We start from the raw sequence: 19078 nt of genomic DNA, 5'->3' as shown, positions 1-19078 counted from the left end.
ATTTCTACTTAAAGAATCATAAAAAATATCACAGTTTCCACCAAAATAATTAATAATAATCATAAATGTTTCTTGATCATCAAATCATCATATCATAATGATTTCTGAAGGATCATGTGACACTGAAGACTGGAGTAATGATGCTGAAAATTCAGCTTTGATCACAGGAATAAATTACACTTTACTATATATTCACATAGAAAACAGCTGATTTACACTGGAATAATATTTCACTATTTTTACTGTATTTTTACTGTAAAACATCTATTTTACATCGTAATAATATTTCACAGTTTTTACTGCATTTTTACTTTAAAACATCTATTTTACATCGTAATAATATTTCACTGTTTTTACTGTATTTTTACTGTAAAACATCTATTTTACATCGTAGTAATATTTCACTGTTTTTACTGTTTTTGATCAAATAAATGCAGGTTTGATGAGCAGAAGAGAGTTTTTTCAAAAACATTTACAGACACCAAACTTCTGAAAGGTTGTTTGATTCAGATATGCAAAAAAAACAAAAAAACAAACAGGAAAACATTGATTTCTGCCGCCTGTCTGAACAGAGACAAATCATTTTTATGAAGCTGCATTGAAAACCCACTTGGCTCAGAACCGTCTTGGCTCAGTTTGGACTCTTGTGACCCTGTCTGTTCTCTATCTGATCACTCCGTACTGATGGTTTCAGCGCTGGACTGGATCTCAGTTTATCCCGTGGGCTGTTTGAGTTTTTCCATCTTCAGCCAGACGTCCAAAACAAAGATGTGATCCAGCTGCCCTTTTCCTCAGGCTCTGGATTGAACTCACGAGTACTGCGGAAAAGATTGCAAACAAAGCTGGAACATTGTGCAGTATTTTTCTAAGGTCTTCAGCAGTGATTCAGTTGTCATGGAGATGTTTTTGTCTTAACTGTGGAGTGAATTTTCTTGCATTCAGAGGAGAAAATGGCATCTGTTTTGCTTCTGTCTTCTCAGCGTAATCTCAAACAGGTAAAAGCTCGAGAGAAGGGTTGGCTATTAGTGAAATGTCACATCTGTTTACCCAAGGAGAGCAAGAATAACCTACAACAATTGTAAAAAAAGAGTATTTTGAAGCCTATAATGGCTGGGCGTCGCAGTTATCTTTGCAGAAAGTAAGTGGGCAGTGGATTACTGTAAGCTGTTAAGACTGCGCCTTTTCAATTTCCCTCCGCAGTTTCAAAGAGTTCGAGGGAACTGAGGAAAAGAAAGGGTTTAGAGGGAAAGGTACAAGGAAAGTTTGGAGAAATCCCAGCGGGATGAATCTGCGGGGCTGCTAATGCTCTCTTCTCGATGTGTCGCGACCACATGGTGAGCGAGAGAGAACGAGATGCTAAAAAAAAGAAACGGCGGAGAAGCCATTGATTAAATGCTGCAAAGTGAAAGTAATTCTGTGAGCCCTGGGACCAGACCACACTCTCTCCATTATTCATGGAGCTGTAGTCTCTCCGCCGCTCCCGTTCGCTCTCCCTGTCGATGAAAGATGATGAATGGTGGGCTTACCTGCAGTAGCCTGAATTTGTTCTGCTTTTATTCAGCAGAAACAGGCCTGAACACACAAACACAACGCTGTGCTGCAGGCCAGCCTTCACCTGATGTAATCATTACGGCCTGCTTCTACAACACTGTGTTTTACAAGCGTCTCGCTGTGCTGATATCAGCCTGTTTAGTGTTTCAAACGAGTTCAGTCCCGATCCTGATCCTGGAGGAAGAACATTTGCCTCAATTAGGAATGTACAGTAAATCTGTACTGTCCCAGCCAACTACATATGTTCTAAAAACGTCTTTCTAATGTCCCTGTTAGGTTATGAAAGTGTTATTTCTCAACGTTCATTATGAGAATGTTACTTTTGAATGTTCTCTGAACGTTCTGAAATAACATTTAAAAAATGCTACTAAAACGTTCCATGAATGATGCTTAAATAATGTTTTAGTTTTGAGAACATTATTAAACTCCAGATAACGCTGAATGAACGTCGTATTAATGTTACTGAAACATTTGTTCATAACTTTGGGAGAACCTTGCCGAAACATTCTGAGAACGTTTCCTGTTAGCTTGGAAATTGGTTTTTGGTTGATATTACTTTTTACCATTTCATTTTTTGGCATCAGTCTGTGAGGTTAAAGGTTATTGATCATATATCATATCATTTATCATATCATATACAAATTAATAATAATAATGATAATAATTCTATCGTAGTTGGATTGGATTGATAAACAATCCCACTGCCAGCATTATTTTATTTTATTTTATTTTATTTTATTTTATTTTATTTTATTTTATTTTATTTTATTTTATTTTATTTTATTTTACTTTACTTTATTTTATTGTGCGTATATATAATAAAATATACAATTATATATTTTTTTATTTTTATTGCATTTATTTTATTTTATTTTATTTATTGTGTGTATATAAAATAAAATATGCAATATTATTTTATTTTATGAAATTTTATTATTATATATTGCATTTATTTTATTATTTTATTATTTTATTTTATTTTATTTTATGATCATATATATATATATATATATATGATCACAGCAATCACAGACCATACTTAAGACCACTCTTGCTGTACATTTTACACACTCACTCTCTCTCTCTCTCACACACACACAGTCATTTTGAGCAGTATTAACTGGATTTCTTCCATGTCAGTGGTCGTAGGGTTAAGGTTAAAAGCTTAAAAGAGTGTTCAGCCCATGCAGAGAGCAGAGATTCACTGATGATCCTCTCTGAATATAATCACAGCAGCGAGCTCTTACATGAGGAAACACACTCTGTCCTCACAGCACCTGCCTTATGAATTACAGCTCTCATTTAGTAACCATTTTAAGCTTTTAATCAGAGCTTTGGTGTTTGGCTCAGAGGTTGAAGATCTGATATGATCAGTGAAGGATTTGAGAGCCTGTAGAAGTTCTGCCTCCACTGTGCTCTTCAGAAAGACACTGACCATAAACAATATTAACTGTTATTAAAAGTTCCTCATTTAGTTTTGGAGTCTCCTACGATAGCTTTACATGCATTCAAGGTAAAAAAACAAACAAAACAAAAACATATTATATTTTCTCATAATATCCACTGCAGCATCAGCTCTTTTCTCTCAGTGTCTGAAACGCTTCAATCAAGGATTCGCTCTCTCTAAACCCCGCCTTTCTGAGAGCTGCTCTGCTCTGATTGGTCAGACAGGCCCAGCTCATTATCAAATCTGAATCTCAGCTCTTGATTCACAGTGATACGAACAGTAACGGTTTTACCGTATCAATCTCATCAAAGTGGATTTGCTTTGGCAGCAGAAAACAGCGTCTTCTCGACATGAACAACACGAACCAAACTCTTCCAGTCTCAGATACACTACAGTGATTGAGGGCGGGGCAAAGAGATGCTGTTCAGCCAATGGGCTGGCATTATGCAAATTAGATGAGCCAACAGCTTAACATTGTTCCTTCCTTCTCAACACTGCATGGACATGAAAACACACTCAAGCATGGACATGCGTGTCATTCGTGCTCACACACGCTCATCTCTCTGGATCTGAAGAAACTTGATCATTTTGTGGCAGGTAGCAATTATCTGACAGATGCCTGTTGATGCGTCGGTGTAAGAGAACAAACAGGCTCAGATTTGAATGAGTGGCATTTATTGTTGCTTTTTGGATGCTGTGCTTCACTGTGTGTGTGTCTGTGTGTGTGGGAGTGTGTGTGTGTGTGTGTGTGGGAGTGTGTGTGTGTTTGATGTCTTAATGAGGCACTAATGAGTCTTGTGTACTGTAATCAGCTGTGTAAAATCTGCTCATTTACAGAGGACATTTACATCACACTCCCAGAATAAAACATCCTGATGGAAATGGAAAGACAGATCGCTTGAGAGAGAGAAAATCAGTTTATCATCTGTGTCTGTTTCCCTTTACAAGTTTATTTCCTGTGCCTTTTACTTGTGCTGCTTATGAATATTCAGTGAGGGTCCAGAAGTCTGAGACATCATTGAAAATATTGCAGTTTTTTTCCATTTGAGACTAGAATTTTGGCTATTTTTCATCAGAAATTTTATGACGTAAAATAAATGAGAAATATTTAGGATTATGCGCTATTTCTAGGTCACTAATGAAATATGCAAATTTTTATTTGTATGATTTTCTGTTTTGCATGGAACATAAAAGATGAATTTTTGAAGAATATCCAGAGGAATGAGGACTGTGTTTCCAAGCTCCAAAATGACCTAAAAAATCACAGTAAAAGTTTAATAAAAGTGATCCATACGACTAGTCCAGAAGTCATATAAATATGAATATGAATATGGTTTGTGTGACCAAAATTGCTCTAATTCAGTTGAATCTGATTCAGTGATTCAGTCCCAGCTCACGAGGAATCGATTTGTACTGATTAATGTCCTCTAATGATCTTCTGAAGACTTTGATTATCGTGCACAATTTATGTAAAAATAAATCAAATTCATCTCACGTATTAAAAGCATTTTTCTAGTAATGGTTTGGAGCCCTCTGTATGACTAATATTTGTTACACTCATAATATTGTTAATGTCAGAAGATGTCATGTACACACAGTTAAAGCGGCTCACAGAAGAGCTGCTCCACATGGAAATGCGATCTCCGGGTCGTCTCTCCCGCGGTGGGCTGCGTGTCCACCGGAGCACTAATGATCTCCTCTTACCTTCTTTAACGTCTTTGAAGTGGCTCTCTGAAGATGAAGCACTCACTCGCGCCTTTCCTCTTGCCTCTCCCGCTCTTTTAATCGTCTCGTCTGTTTGTCTGAGATGAGAGGATGTCCTTGCCGTCACCTGGGAGAAGGGGGGAGTTTCGCCCTCTCCGCAGGTGTGCTGGACCCTGGTGTCACATGCGGGATTACGCTGTCAAATTAACTCCGGGTGTCTTTTTCCCACGTGTCTCGGTGCATTTAAAGGGTTTCGCTTTGATGTTACAAGAGTTCAGAGCTGTGCTGAGAAGATCTGTAGAATACATCAGTCACAGTCAATATTGTCAAGAAACTATATATCCATCCATCCATCCATTTTATTGTTCCATCCATCCATCCATTTTATTATTCCATCCATCCATCTTATTGTTCCATCCATCCATCTATCCATCTTATTGTTCCATCCATCCATCCATCCATCCATCCATCCATCCATCCATCCATCTTATTGTTCCATCCATCCATCCATCCATCCATCCATCCATCCATCCATCCATCCATCCATCCATCCATCTTATTGTTCCATCCATCCATCCATCCATCCATCCATCCATCCATCCATCCATCCACCCATCTCTGATTGTCCGTCCATCCATCAATCCATTTTATCATTCCATCCATCCATCTGCCATTTTTTATTGTTCCATCCATCCATTTTATTGTTCCATCCATCACTCAATTTTATTGTTCCATCGATCCATCCATCCATCCATCCATACATTGTTTCATTCCATTCATACATCTGCCATTTTATTGTTCCATCCATCCATCCATCCACCCATCTTATTGTTCCATCCATCCATCCATCCATCCATCCATCCATCCATCCATCCATCTTATTGTTCCATCTATCTATCTATCTATCTATCTATCTATCTATCTATCTATCTATCTATCTATCTATCTATCTATCTATCTATCTGATTGTCCGTCCATCCATCAATCCATTTTATCATTCCATCCATCCATCTGCCATTTTATTGTTCCATCCACCCATCCATCCATTTTATTGTTCCATCCATCACTCAATTTTATTGTTCCATCCATCCATCGATCCATCCATCCATTGTTTCATTCCATCCATACATCCTCCATTTTATTGTTCCATCCATCCATCCATCCATCCATCCATTGTTTCATTCCATTTATACATCCTCCATTTTATTGTTCCATCCATCCATCCATCCATTTTATTCTATCCACCCACCCATCTGCTATTTTATTGTTCCATTCATTCATCCGCCATTTTATTGTTCCATCCATTCATCCATCCATCCATCCATCCATCTATCCATTTTATTCAATCCATACATACATACAGTACATATATACATACATACATTTTATTGTTCCATCCATCCATCCACCCATCCACCATTGTATTGTTCTATCCATCTGTAAAAAAACATTTAAATTTAGTTCCAAAAAAGTATTTTTACTAGAATTGGAATTTAATCAGTTGTGAATGACGCACAGGCTCACTCATAGTTGTCTCTGCATATTATGAAGGGAGAAAATAATTTAGAATGAAAAATACAGACGTTTAGAACCAGCGATGTATTCAGAAATTAAACAATGTACATTTTAATTTCATGCCGACTTTAACATTCCTAATGCAGTTCTTGTTTTATTTACTCATAAATTTATTTATACTGGCTTTTAATCCTCCATAACTTAGAATATCTTTCTGAATATCTATCAGGTGCATTTTGGGTAAAATTCTGTTTAAATTACTGTGCAATGAAGCCTAGTGCTGCAGCACATATCAAGCATGGAGCTGATCTTTTCTCCGCATGTCCATCCGGTGTGTATCTGATGCGCAGGTTCGGTGTGTATCAGTGACACGAGGACTCGAGTTACTAATCCTCTTTCTGCTGGCTGGTAAGTGGCTGCTGATGCTGGCCAGCATACGACCTGGACGTGACGGGTAACAGTGGAATTGATAATGGAATATTGGGGGTGGGGACAGTGTGTGTGTGTGTGTGTGTGTGGGTGTGTGGGTTGAGCAATCTGTCTCCGCACTTCTATATGTGGGTCTGACATGACAGTGTTGGGGGTTGTGTGTTTTATGTGTGTGAATTGGCTCCGACATGACAGGTGGGGGCTGGTGCGCTGTTTAATCTGTAGCATTGAAGAATGTAGGACACACCGTACATCCATGAACTCAGAATGGCCCTACATGCTTCAACAGGGTCACATGATGAGAAATCGAATTTTCCTTGATCACTCAAGGCAAGACACCCCAGGAGAATAGAGTGAAAAATTGATCTGCAGATGCAAACAGATAATAATAGTAGTAGTGCCTTAAACATTTAATGTTCTAAACATGCTTAAACTCAAACCCAAAGGACCATTGTTTGGCACTAAAACAGTTTTATTCTGAAACTATGCATTGGTTGAGATTGAGCAGTTTATGTTGAATATTCAGCCGAGTGTCTGTGCAATCACAGCTTGGCATGCCAAACACACATACACCATAAAACCCTCTGCCATCTGCCTCTGGCACGTGATGCTGCATGCATATGTGACTATAGCTCATATACAGGACGCCTCCTCACACCTCTGCTGGACAAAAAGAAAGAAAAGCGTGTGCTTGCGTGAGCGAGTGAGCGTGAGCCCATTAGAGATATGATAGATGGACAGCAGCGTGAGATAAAGCAGCATGCTTTGTGTTTCCCGGCTCTCTAGCTCTAATTGAATAGCTGCCTTCTGCGGCCCGATTATGGTAATGGCTCCCTGCAGAACAAAGCCAGGTGAGTGTCCTTGTGATTAGGAAACAGTCAAGAGGGCACATCAGGAGGACAGACTCCCGGAAGACGACGCCTCGGAGAGGAGGGTGTGTACCTGTCAGGAGTTAGTGTAAACTGTGCTAGTACTAGAAAGAAAGAGGTGAAATGTGTCTAGAGAGGGTGGGACGGTGCACATTTTGGCACTGGAGGGCATGTGAAGGCTTCTCAAGACAAGATCGGGCATCATCCCAGGAGCAATGGAAACGCCCTCTGCTGTCCTTTTCCAACGTTAAAGCTTGTTTTATGTGCATGTCGGAGGGAGAATGGAAAATAGTGTGGAGTTTTCATCTCATAAACTTGCAAATTTGTGCCTTCGCATTGTAGGAGTTTTAAAGTCAACATGAAATCAAAATGGACAATTCTTATTTTTAATAGAATATTTCAGTGTTTATTAAAAATGATTTATCGGTGCACTTCATTATTGTGTTAAATTTATGTTCTCCCTCTTGCAGCATGTCTTCTCTTCTCTGATGACGAGGGCGGGGCAACCTGTCACTCACATGAGATCCACCAATAGAAAACCACAACCATCCAATCAATTCCCCACAGACAAAATCAAGCCCCGCCCTACATTTTACTGTTCCTTCCATTTATTGTTCCATCCATCCATCCATCCATCCATCCATTTTATCGCTCCATCCATCCATCCATCCATCCATCCATCCATCCATTCATCTGCCATTTTATCACTCCATCCATCCATCCATCCATCCATCCATCCCTCCACCATTTTATTGCTCCAACCATCCATCCATCCATCCATCTACCATTTTATTGCTCCATCCATTCATCCATCCATCCGCCATTTTATTGTTCCATCCATCCATTCATCTGCCATTTTATCGCTCCATCCATCCATCCATCCGCCATTTTATTGCTCCATCCATCCATCCATCCATCCATCCATCCATCCATCCATCCACCATTTTATTGTTCCATCCATCCATTCATCCACCATTTTATCGCTCCATCCATCCATCCATCCATCCATCCATCCATCCGCCATTTTATCGCTCCATACATCCATCTACCATTTTATCGCTCCATCAATCCATCCATCCATCCATTCGCCATTTTATTGCTCCATCCATCCATCCATCCATCTATCCATCCTCCATTTTATTGTTCTATTTATCCATCTGTAAAAAAACAAAAAACAAAGCCTTTGTTGAGAAGCTTCTTTGATGATGAGGGCGGGGCAACCTGTCACTCACATGAGATCCGCCAATAGTAAACCACAACCATATATAAAAGTAATTTATATTTGAATGATATCAAAAGTCATTTATACTCTTTTGAAAAGTATATATACCACCCCAGCCCATAATATTCGTGGTCTGTGTATTAATGGTGGGTATTTTTCAGTGATTCTTTTGCAGGTTACATGTTACACCAGTAGGTGGCGACAAGAGATTGTCTTTATGATTGAGTCCAAACACACTGATTCACTCTGTAATGAAACAATGGACCGTCTTTATGAATGAGTCATTGAATCACTTACTCAAGCGATTTGTTCAATGTAAAGGTGGTGATTCATTCAGGAACATCATTTCTGTTGCTAAATTCGGAACCACATACTAGCAATATATGGTAAACATAGTAGTGTACTAGTATGTGGTTCCGTGTCTGTATCATGGAGAGTATGCACACACTCTTCAATCATACTTCCGGTGTCTGTGTGATAATAGAATTAACAGCGTTGGGCTGGAGTATCTAAGGAAACAGAGAGATTAAATTGACAGCTCCGGTAGGCAGTGCCAGCAGCCTGACATCTACATATGATGGATGGCAGACATGATTTCCATTTAGTGTCTGTATTCATATATAGTGTTTGTGCGGGCTCTCTAGCATCCGCCAGCAGACGAGGGGAGTTACAAAGGAGAAAATCCTCATGCACAGATTAGTGTGCTGGGAAATGGATCGGCGCATGATAGGAATCTAGCTAAAGTCCATTATTAACTCAGCAAAATATATATATATATATAAAGGGACCGTGAAATAGTAGATGAACAACACACAAAAAGGGAATGAATAAATGAATTAATGAAGTAGATTTTTCAGGTCTGTATTTTTGTCTGGATCATTTAAATGAATTTGGATTTCAGAAGAACGAGAAAATGATAAGGAAAGGCAAGGAGACAAAAAGCACAGAGGGAAGACAGACATGGTGGAAAAATAACAAAATCTGGCTTGTAAAAAGCATTTTATTAGCATATAGAAAAGAACAATAATAAGCCACACACATGTGAATACATAATTGCTTTCACATCACATACACACGTGTGTATAGACTGTATAACACATGCACTCATTCACCACCAGTTTATTATACATTCACATAGAAAACAGCCATTTTAAACTGTAATTTCAAATGTGTTTCTCAAATTTATCTTGTTTTAAGTTCTGATATTTTTCCTGGAAAAAAGACAAAAATACTCTATTTTTTACAGTGTTTACTCAACTGAGCAGTGGGTGTCTTAATTTCAGGTGCTGTATGTGACACCAACCAGTTCAATGTAGAGATTTCCTCTCAGGTCATTCCTCTATATAACACTGAAGCAGAGGTCAACCGGGTTTGATAACCTTTCCTAACGCCTCTCTTTCCATCCTTCCATTTGAGCAATAATCTCCTGTCAGGAGCCGTGTAAAGCTGACTAAGTCCATCAGACTGATAGCAGACTGCGTGTGAGGACTTTGTGTTCTCGCTCAAAGAAGCTATTGACTGGTAACAGGAGTGTATTATTACAGTCATTCACCGTAAAAGCAATTGCTGCTATTACATGTTCTGTTGGAATGGCGAGGGAATGGGATTCTCTTCAGGAGCTTCACTTCCTGCTGCACCTTGAATAGGAATACTCTCTTCCCAGTATTCAAAAAGTGTGGAAGGTATAGAGCAGAAAAGGACAGGACTATATACTGGTGCAATTCTTTCTTTCTGTCATATATCATACAGTAATATTTAACTCAGAATATTCCTCTAAAATACGAAAGAAACGGTAAAAAATTAACAAATTAGACTCAGAACGACAGATCTCCAAGTCATGGTGATCCACAAGTATTTATAGAGCACCAAGTTACCAACAACATCGTTCATTACTCAGTTCACTTCAAGTTTGTTTGTGTAACACTTTTCACAGTATATTGTTTCAAAGCAGCTTAACAGAAAATGTTTCAATGTTACAATTGAGATATTCTTGTTTCTCTGTTACAATATAGGAAGTGTTATTGTTTCACTGTTACAATTTTAGATATTCTTGTTTTAATGTTACAATTAAGGAAGTGTTATTGTTTCAGTGTTAAAGTTGAGATATTCTTGTTTCAGTGTTACAATTTAGACATTCTTGTTTTAGTGTTACAATTTTGGAAGTATTCTGTTATTCATTTGTCTAGTATGTGTCTGTGGTCTGTTCTTCTGCGTGGATTAGGCTGGAGCTCATGGGTTTCACGCTCACTGAGCAGGTCTAAAAGTGTTTGTGAGAAAGAGAATATTAATATGTTCTTAAATATCGCTTTGGGTGATTTGCGTTTTTGAGTTCAGATCTTAGGGGGCAAGTGCAAGCAAGACCTTCTATCGAGTTTTGAGCATGATTAATTCATGGACTGTCCTTCACCATCTAAATTTCTCAATTAGAATGTGATGCGTCTCTGTGTGGGAGTCGAGAGAGGAGGGAGTGAGAGAGAGATCACAAACGCTCCGAAAGGAAACGAAATAAATGCATAATCTATAAATCATAGAGGCCTCTCAGAATGCTGTTAGTGATTTTTTTTTTTTTTTTACAAAAAAAGAGGAAGTGTACTTGGATGATTCCAGTGATCGATGAGAAATTTCATAGAGACAGGCTTACAAAAAAGCTCTGTGGCAGTACCATAGTACAGTAATGGTATTATTGATGGTACCATGGTACTGAGGGATTATAATGAATAAAGGTAAAGCGAGACACTTACTGAATATAAAAAGAAAATACTACTATTTGCACTTAGTGCAAACAAAGAAAAAACTTGTTGTTGCTATTTACACTCAAATAGCCGCAGCCTATATTTTCCACAGATCCTTAAGAGTATACCATAGTATTCTTATTTTTATGTCCAAATTTACCAGTGAAGCTGTTTGGTCCTTCTCTGTTAGCGAGTGTCTGTAACTGTCTCGTGTCTGCATGTGTGCAGCAATCTAAAGGTTATTCTGTTAGGACACGTAGTGCCTTGGCATCCAGAAATGGCCTATTTTACCCACTGAACAGATGTCACCAGGGGCCCGTCCGCTCTCATCCAAACTGACATTGGGAGTTTGGCCTTGGTTGCCAGTTTGCAACCTGTCCAGTTTACCCCTGCCCTCTCCTCATGCCAGCCAGAGACTTCACCTCTCTAATTCTCCCTCACCGCCGCTGCCAAACACACTCACACTCTGTGGGACACAGACCAACAAGAACAAAAGAAAGACGGAGAATATGAGCTGTGTCAGATTGGAACTAAAATTTATGTATGTATTTATTTATTTATTTGTGCATATTTTTAAAGACATTTCCTAGTATAAAAATAAATAATTATTTTAATTAATTAAAAAATATTTAAAATGTTATTTTATGCATTTCTGCTATTGTGTTCTTTACATTTTTACTAACTTTTTACGAATTTTAACCCTCTGATGCATGATGACCACTACAAATGTGTAACTCTCAGAATGAATAATTTAGAATTATTAATTCAATATTATTAGATATGGAGTCATGATGTTCTTGTTTTGAAGAAAAACCAAAACATTATCAGTGTTGTTATTGTTTACTAAAACAAAAACTATTAAAATCAGTTGTTGTTAATTGAAAAAAAAAACAGCTAAAATAAAATAAAATATAAATATTAGATGAAAAACTTAAACAAAAATCAGAAATGTTGGCAACTACTTGAAATAAGACTTTTAAGTTGAAGTACTAACATTTCTAAAACTAAAATAAATAAATTAAAGCTAAATAGAAATTAAGAACAAAATTGCTAAAATGGAAACTGAGAATAGAAAATAAAATAAATACTATAATAAAAGTGGTAACCTGCAATTGTAACTGACCTTACCTTGAAATTAAGTTTTGTTGGTGTAACCTAATATATTTATGTTGTTTAAATAACATTTTCTTTTTGATTAGAATTTTTTTAACACGTTTTTTGGGTTATTATGTTCTCAGTGAATATAAATAACATTAATATAACCCTGATTATTATTATTTTTTTATTTGTGATTTTAAAATGAATGCATTACAGGGTTCCTTTAGACAAAAGCATCCGCTAATTCAGTTAATGATAATATTTTGTCGTTATTCAACTCTATTAAGCAACAACGATCAGATTCACTTTATACAGAACTCGAGGGTTCTTGACTCAATTTTAAAGAACCGTTTATGCCAAAAAGCCTCTATATAAGGAGAAATGTCATAAATGTTTGCATAATACTTTAATGTTTAAGTTATTTAATTTTTTTCTAGTGATGAAGTATATTTATGAGCTGTTAAATTCATAAAATTTAAAAAATATATTAAAACAAAATTTATTAATTAAATCTAAATCCATAAAATCATGGAACCCCTAAAATGTTCTGTATCTGAAGCGCTCTTTATGAGTGATGTGTTGTTGATCAGAGGTGCTTCTAGTTTAAAAGGTTTCGTGACAAAAACTGAGAACCGAATCACCACAGAGGGAGAAGTGGAGGATAATAGAATAGAGGGGAAATAGAATGAGCTTTAATGTGAGTGGAGCTCGTGCTGTTACTGTAAGCAGCCCCACCTCTCATTACCGCATCTGCCTGGCAGCGTCACCAGAACTCTCACACTGCGCTAAACGCACTGAGCTCTGCCAAATACAGCCACAATGAATAGATTCAGTCTACAGCAGGTGAACCAGAGACAATAAACTGACCGCGAGCTGACCGGGAATGAGTGCGCTGACACTAAGCATTGCCTGGAAGCCCACCAGACATTGTCTAGACGACCCTCGACCTAACCTAATTTACCATAACTGATGGTACCTGATGATCAGGGTCATTAGGGTGGACGTAATCTCACAAACGAGCCTCTCCTCCTCTCTTACCAGCTGTGACACACTGCTTTACCACTGAATTCACAATCAATTCACCTTTCTACAACAACAATGACTTCATATTCATTTTTTCTTTTGTCAAATCAACTTCAGTAATTAATGTGGTTCAGATAAAATAATATTTTGAGTTTCTGTTGATTAAATCAATTGCCTTCGTTGTATTAACTCAAATTTTTAATTTCAATGAGGCAACCAGGGAACTTCCTTTTTTAAGTTAAACCGACTATTCTTTTTTACAGTGCTGCTGCTTGCTAAAGTTTTTAAGTATAATCAACTTTGTTGAACAAGCCATTTCGACTTAAATTATGTTAAACTGACTTAACATAGCTAAAATTATTTTTGATGAGTTAAAGCAATGTAAAAACATTTCCAAGACTTACTGATCATGTCATTTTTTTTTTACAGTGCATTTTTAATAATGATGTCTAAATTCAGTTCTTGCATTTAAAATGATTAATTTTAGTTTTTAGTGTGTTTGTATTTATTTAGACAAAATAATATTGAACATTAATTGTGGTTATTTTTCAAAGATAACGATTATTTTGGACGACGTCTCTGTCTGGTACAGTATCTGCGGCTGAATGCTTTTTCTAGTGTTTTTTAAATAATTATTTTAAGAATATATATATAGTTTATGCACTCTGTTACATTTTAATGCGTCTCAGAAAGTTGAGCTGAAGTTTGAGAGCGATGTTTTCATTCACACCTCTGAAAATCCCCTGACACGACATCTTCCTGAACCTTGAATATTCCAGCTTCATTTGCATACATTTCTCATCTCTCCTGCCTCCTTCGCCTTTTCCGGAGCATGAATCTTTCAGCGCCTCAAATCTCCTCAAAATATGTCATCAGTCTCCAACACCGGCCTGTTTATTTGCTCCTTTAATTACTCGGAATGTAATTAATTATGTAAATATTTCTGTTTTCTCAGGATATGGATTGGAGCGCAGGATAAATGCCGGCGGAGAGAGAACTGTTGACACATCCACTCGTTAAACAACACAATAAAGACTCGCGCCTCGAGTGCCGTCCCTGCCTGTTTGTTCGCTCGTGTCCGAGATTTAATTGATGTTCCCTGGAACCGCTTCCATTCCGACGGCTCTTGCTCAAAGGTCACCAGAAGTTCAGTCTAAACTTCTGAAGTGCTGGAGCTGGAATATGGATGCTGAAAAAGATGGAATATCTTCTGTATTGGTCCATATGGACCTGCATCAACAAACTCAAGCCATCTTCTGAAAGTTTGAGAATGACAAACCTGGTGTTTATCGGCTCGGGCCTGAAGCCGCTGAGAGCTATCAGTGCTAATCTATCTGACGGCCACTTTCTGAAGAGAGCTTCGGAGAGCTATTATCCTTGATGTGTCAAGATATTGCTTGGTAAAAGAGATGGCAATATATATATATAGCAGCCATTTTAGCAATCTTAGGGCTGAAGATTGATGTTGCAGTGATCAGAAGAGAAGTTATTTGGCCAGAGAATGGCCATTTTATGAATTTAGTTTGGAATGACTCAATAGTGCTGGTGATTTCTGATACAAATAAAAGGCGAAAGATGTTTTGATTTGGTGAAGCGTCTGTGGAGAAGAATCAGGCACTGCTGAGAATCAACTCATTTTCTCCAAAGGTGCTTTTTGATGCACGTCTGTGTGTGTGTGTGTGTGTGTGTGTGTGTGTCTATGCGTTTCTTTCTTTTGGCACTTTTATGTCCCAAGGGTTGATTTTTTTTTTTAAATAAACGTTTTGTTATGTGAAGGAATCTTTGGAATCTTTTTACATTTTGCAGTCTTTTACGTGTGTTTAGTGCCCAGACTTTCAATCTGACTATGAAAATTCATCATAAAAATAAGAATTATTGTAAATTTAAACTCATTTGTCTGTTTCTTCCACTAGGGTTATTATCGTTAACTATACACTGCAAAAAAATGCTTTTCTTATTTAGTATTTTTGTCTTGTTTCCAGTTTGGGACAGAAGCAAGAAACAAGATCTCAAACAGAAACAAGATTAATTTTTTTACCACATTGGCAGATAATTTTGCTTGTTTTAAGCAAAAACTCACTTCATTTTGATTTTTCCCCCCAGAAAACAAGAAAAAAATATCTTATGTCATTTTACTTATCCAGTAAAAGCATCTGGATTTAAGAATTTGTAGATATTTGGACTGGAAACAAGACAAAAATACTAAGAAAGAAAAGCATTTTTTTACGGTGTACAACTATTAAAAACATTTCTAGTAACTGAAATAAAGCTGAAATAAGATAAAATATAAATATTAGTTGAAAAACTTAAACTAAATGAAAATTAGAAATGTTGCCTTGGCAATAAACTGAAATAAGTTTATAGAAACACTAAAATTATTAACTGTAAATAAGAGAAACTAAAACTAAAATTGAAAAAAAAAAAAAAAAAAAAAAAACCCTAAGTAAAAAAAACTATAATAAAACTAGGTTTTCTAGAAAACAGGCAAATCACGATAACTGTTGCTTTACAAAACTGACTGTGCTTCATTTTATGAGCTGTAACTGTGCAAAAAAAAAATATATATTATTTGTGTGTTTTTAGTGTACATACAATGCAAAAAGAGGTGTTTCTTGCTTATTATTTTTGTCTTGCTTTTCATTAAAAATATCTAAACGTTCTTAAATCAAGATATATTTACTGCAGAAGCAAAATGGCTGAAGATATTAAGTCTTGTTTACTGAGAAAGTCATGAAAATGAAGTGAGTTTGTGCTTAAAACAAGAACAGATATCTCACTTACTTTTGATTATTTTATTTTTTAATCATCTTGCTTTTAAAGTAAATATTTCTTGATTAATGAACTTTTAGATATTTGTACTGGAAAACAAGACACAAATATTGAGGAAGAACATCATGTTTTCCAAAGAATTCCTGAATCTTTCAGAAGAAGGTCCAGTTTGCTCAGCCAATAAATACTGTATAATATCAGAATATGGTCATAATTCAGGAATGTGTCCATAGAGAATGCAAACACTGTGAATATTTCAACGCTCGTGTCCCACATTGTGTTTTCAAGCACCCAGTCTCAGGAGAAGAATACAAACCTCTCTGGAGGCTCTCTCTTTTTCTCAAGATGTTCTTTCCATTTCTTCCTCCTTATTTGGTTTATCCCTTGACCTGGATTCTGAGACGGACCCGTCCGCCGGTGTCTCCTGTAAGATCTGTGTATTAGAAGGATCCAGCTCAGTCCTCTCTGATCAAAGGCCATGACTGGATTCAGATTTGCTCAGCAGCGAAGAGAAAGCGTGTAGGCAGGGGACAATAGGATGCAGTTCACTTCCAAGGGTGTCGGAATTGATTTTCCTGGGAAAGGGCAAGTCAAGGCTGATTTGCACTTGCTGCATATCCAGTAAGACTCATGGGAGATGTCATTTTCTCCCAGAGACGGGTTCAAACCGAGACTGCGGGATGGAGATTCAAAATATACAATAGTTGCGGAATAAATTGTGTCCAGAAATTCGATGAGGAAACAGTGAAATAAAACACACGTAAACTCAGAGACTGTACAGAACGAGGGAACAGCACGGCAGTTCATCTTTCGTGATAAATCCCCGTGTGCGTCTCCAGAGACATTCAGCCCGTGCGGACAAATCAACACATTTTTCTGTCTTTCCCTTATTTTCTCCACCATTGATTTTTGCTGCAGCTCATCTTTGTGTTTTTAGAGAGAGAGAGAGAGAATGTGTGTCTCACTAATGAATAAATTCTGAATTACCTTATAAATGACTTTTGAACCATTGAGTGTTGTTCCATTATCTATTGATACGTCAAATCTCTTTTCATTTTAATTGGAAAAACATCTTTAGTCAATGATGTGAATTAGGATGACTCAAAGAAATTTGTAGATTGATTTGGTTGCCCTTTAAAGAAATGTTTGTTCTTGCACTGACAACACTGAAAAAATGATCTTACTCCGGATTTCTGTTGTTTTCTAGTTCAAATATGTAAACATTCTTAAATCAAGATACATGTACTGAAGATGAAAAATAAAGTAAATTTGTGCTTAAAACAAGAACAAATATCTGTCAGTGGAGTCAGAAAAATCAACTTCGTTCAAAGGAAAAACAAGATTATTTCTCTGACTCCACTGACAGATATTTCTTCTTGTTTTAAGCACAAACTCACTTCATTTTCATGATTTTTTTTCATTAAACATTTAATATCCTCCCAGTAAATGTATCCTGATACATTGGTGGGCAGCGCCTCCAAAAGGGGCGGAGCTCTGCACCTAAAGACTTTCACTTCCTCCAAATGATATTGACTTAAATTTCAAAATAAAAGTTTTTAAATTAAACACCATTTCTTGCTGAATTGATCTTACATAAAATTTAGTCATTAGTTAAATAAAGTTGTAAAACATGCTATTTAAATGAATACATCTATATAAATAAATATACATTTTCATTTCATATTTCATCTTCATTTTTTTTTTCATTAAACAATACTTAAAATCTTCCCCAGTAAATGTATCTTGATTTAAAAATGTTTCAAAATAAATCAGACGTCGGAACTAGAACATTCTTGACAGTTTTAAGTAGAAATATCTGCAGACTGGAGAACACCAACACTGGGCGTGAACTCCCAAAGGGGGCGGAGCTGTTGCACAGAAAGACTTTCACTTCCGCCAAATGATGTTGACTTACATTTCAAAATAAAAGTTCGTAAATTAAACACCGTTTCTTGCTGAAAGTTGAATTGATCTTACATAAAATTTTGTTGTAAAAGGTATAAAACATGCTATACAAATTAATACGTCTATATAAATAAATATACATTTAATGTTTTTTTTTTTAATATCTTCCCCAGTAAATGTATCTAGATTTAAAAATGTTTTGAAATGTTCATTGAAAAGCAAGACAAAAATACTGTGCAGGTTTGCAGTGAAGGAGTTAAAATCAGAAATGTTTGCACTGAAGTCCATCTCCTGTTTAACCAAAACCAGCGAGCAGGTAAATTAGAAACAGCAGTGTATTTTTACTGATCTCCTATCGCTGACGCCGTGTGTTCAGATACAAAGAAACCAAAGGCCATGCTTTCCCTGCCGTCCAAATAAAACATGAACATCTCATGACAACACACACACACACACACACACACATCTCCTTAATCCACCGTCACTATGAGAGAAAAGCCTATCTAGGGTGATATTTGAGGAGAGCAATGGTTGTTGGCTATCCGTAAGTCCTCTTTGGTAAAGGATATAACTGGGATTATGTCCGCATCGGTCTTCCTTTAGAACAGGGAGATGAATTCTAGTTTGAGCATCTCCAAATGTGGCCGCCAGGATCATGCTAATATTTATGATTACTTAGCCGAGGTTCTTATCTGCAAACTGCCACACTGCACCGGAATAATTCTGCTCCAGCGCTGTATCTCACCATCGATTTCTTCTTTAAAGAAGGCAAAATAACACAACATTAGGCCGGTGGCTTCAGCGCTTTGCGGGA

General features: G+C 36.9%; 1 long non-coding RNA gene across 1 annotated transcript in view; it reads left to right on the top strand.

The window, feature by feature from the left end:
• Positions 1 to 15365, top strand: part of LOC127501691 (uncharacterized) — an 81654-nt gene extending 66289 nt beyond the window's left edge. Inside the window, exon 3 of the long non-coding RNA XR_007926679.1 lies at positions 14546 to 15365. This is a non-coding gene — a long non-coding RNA (uncharacterized LOC127501691). The remainder of the gene's footprint in view (positions 1 to 14545) is intronic.
• Positions 15366 to 19078: the final 3713 nt, after the last annotated feature.

Source organism: Ctenopharyngodon idella, chromosome 19 (genome assembly GCF_019924925.1).
Source record: "Ctenopharyngodon idella isolate HZGC_01 chromosome 19, HZGC01, whole genome shotgun sequence".
Taxonomy (NCBI): domain Eukaryota; kingdom Metazoa; phylum Chordata; class Actinopteri; order Cypriniformes; family Xenocyprididae; genus Ctenopharyngodon; species Ctenopharyngodon idella.
The sequence above is the reverse complement of the archived record's forward strand: the minus strand, read 5'-3'. Positions and strand labels throughout refer to the sequence as shown.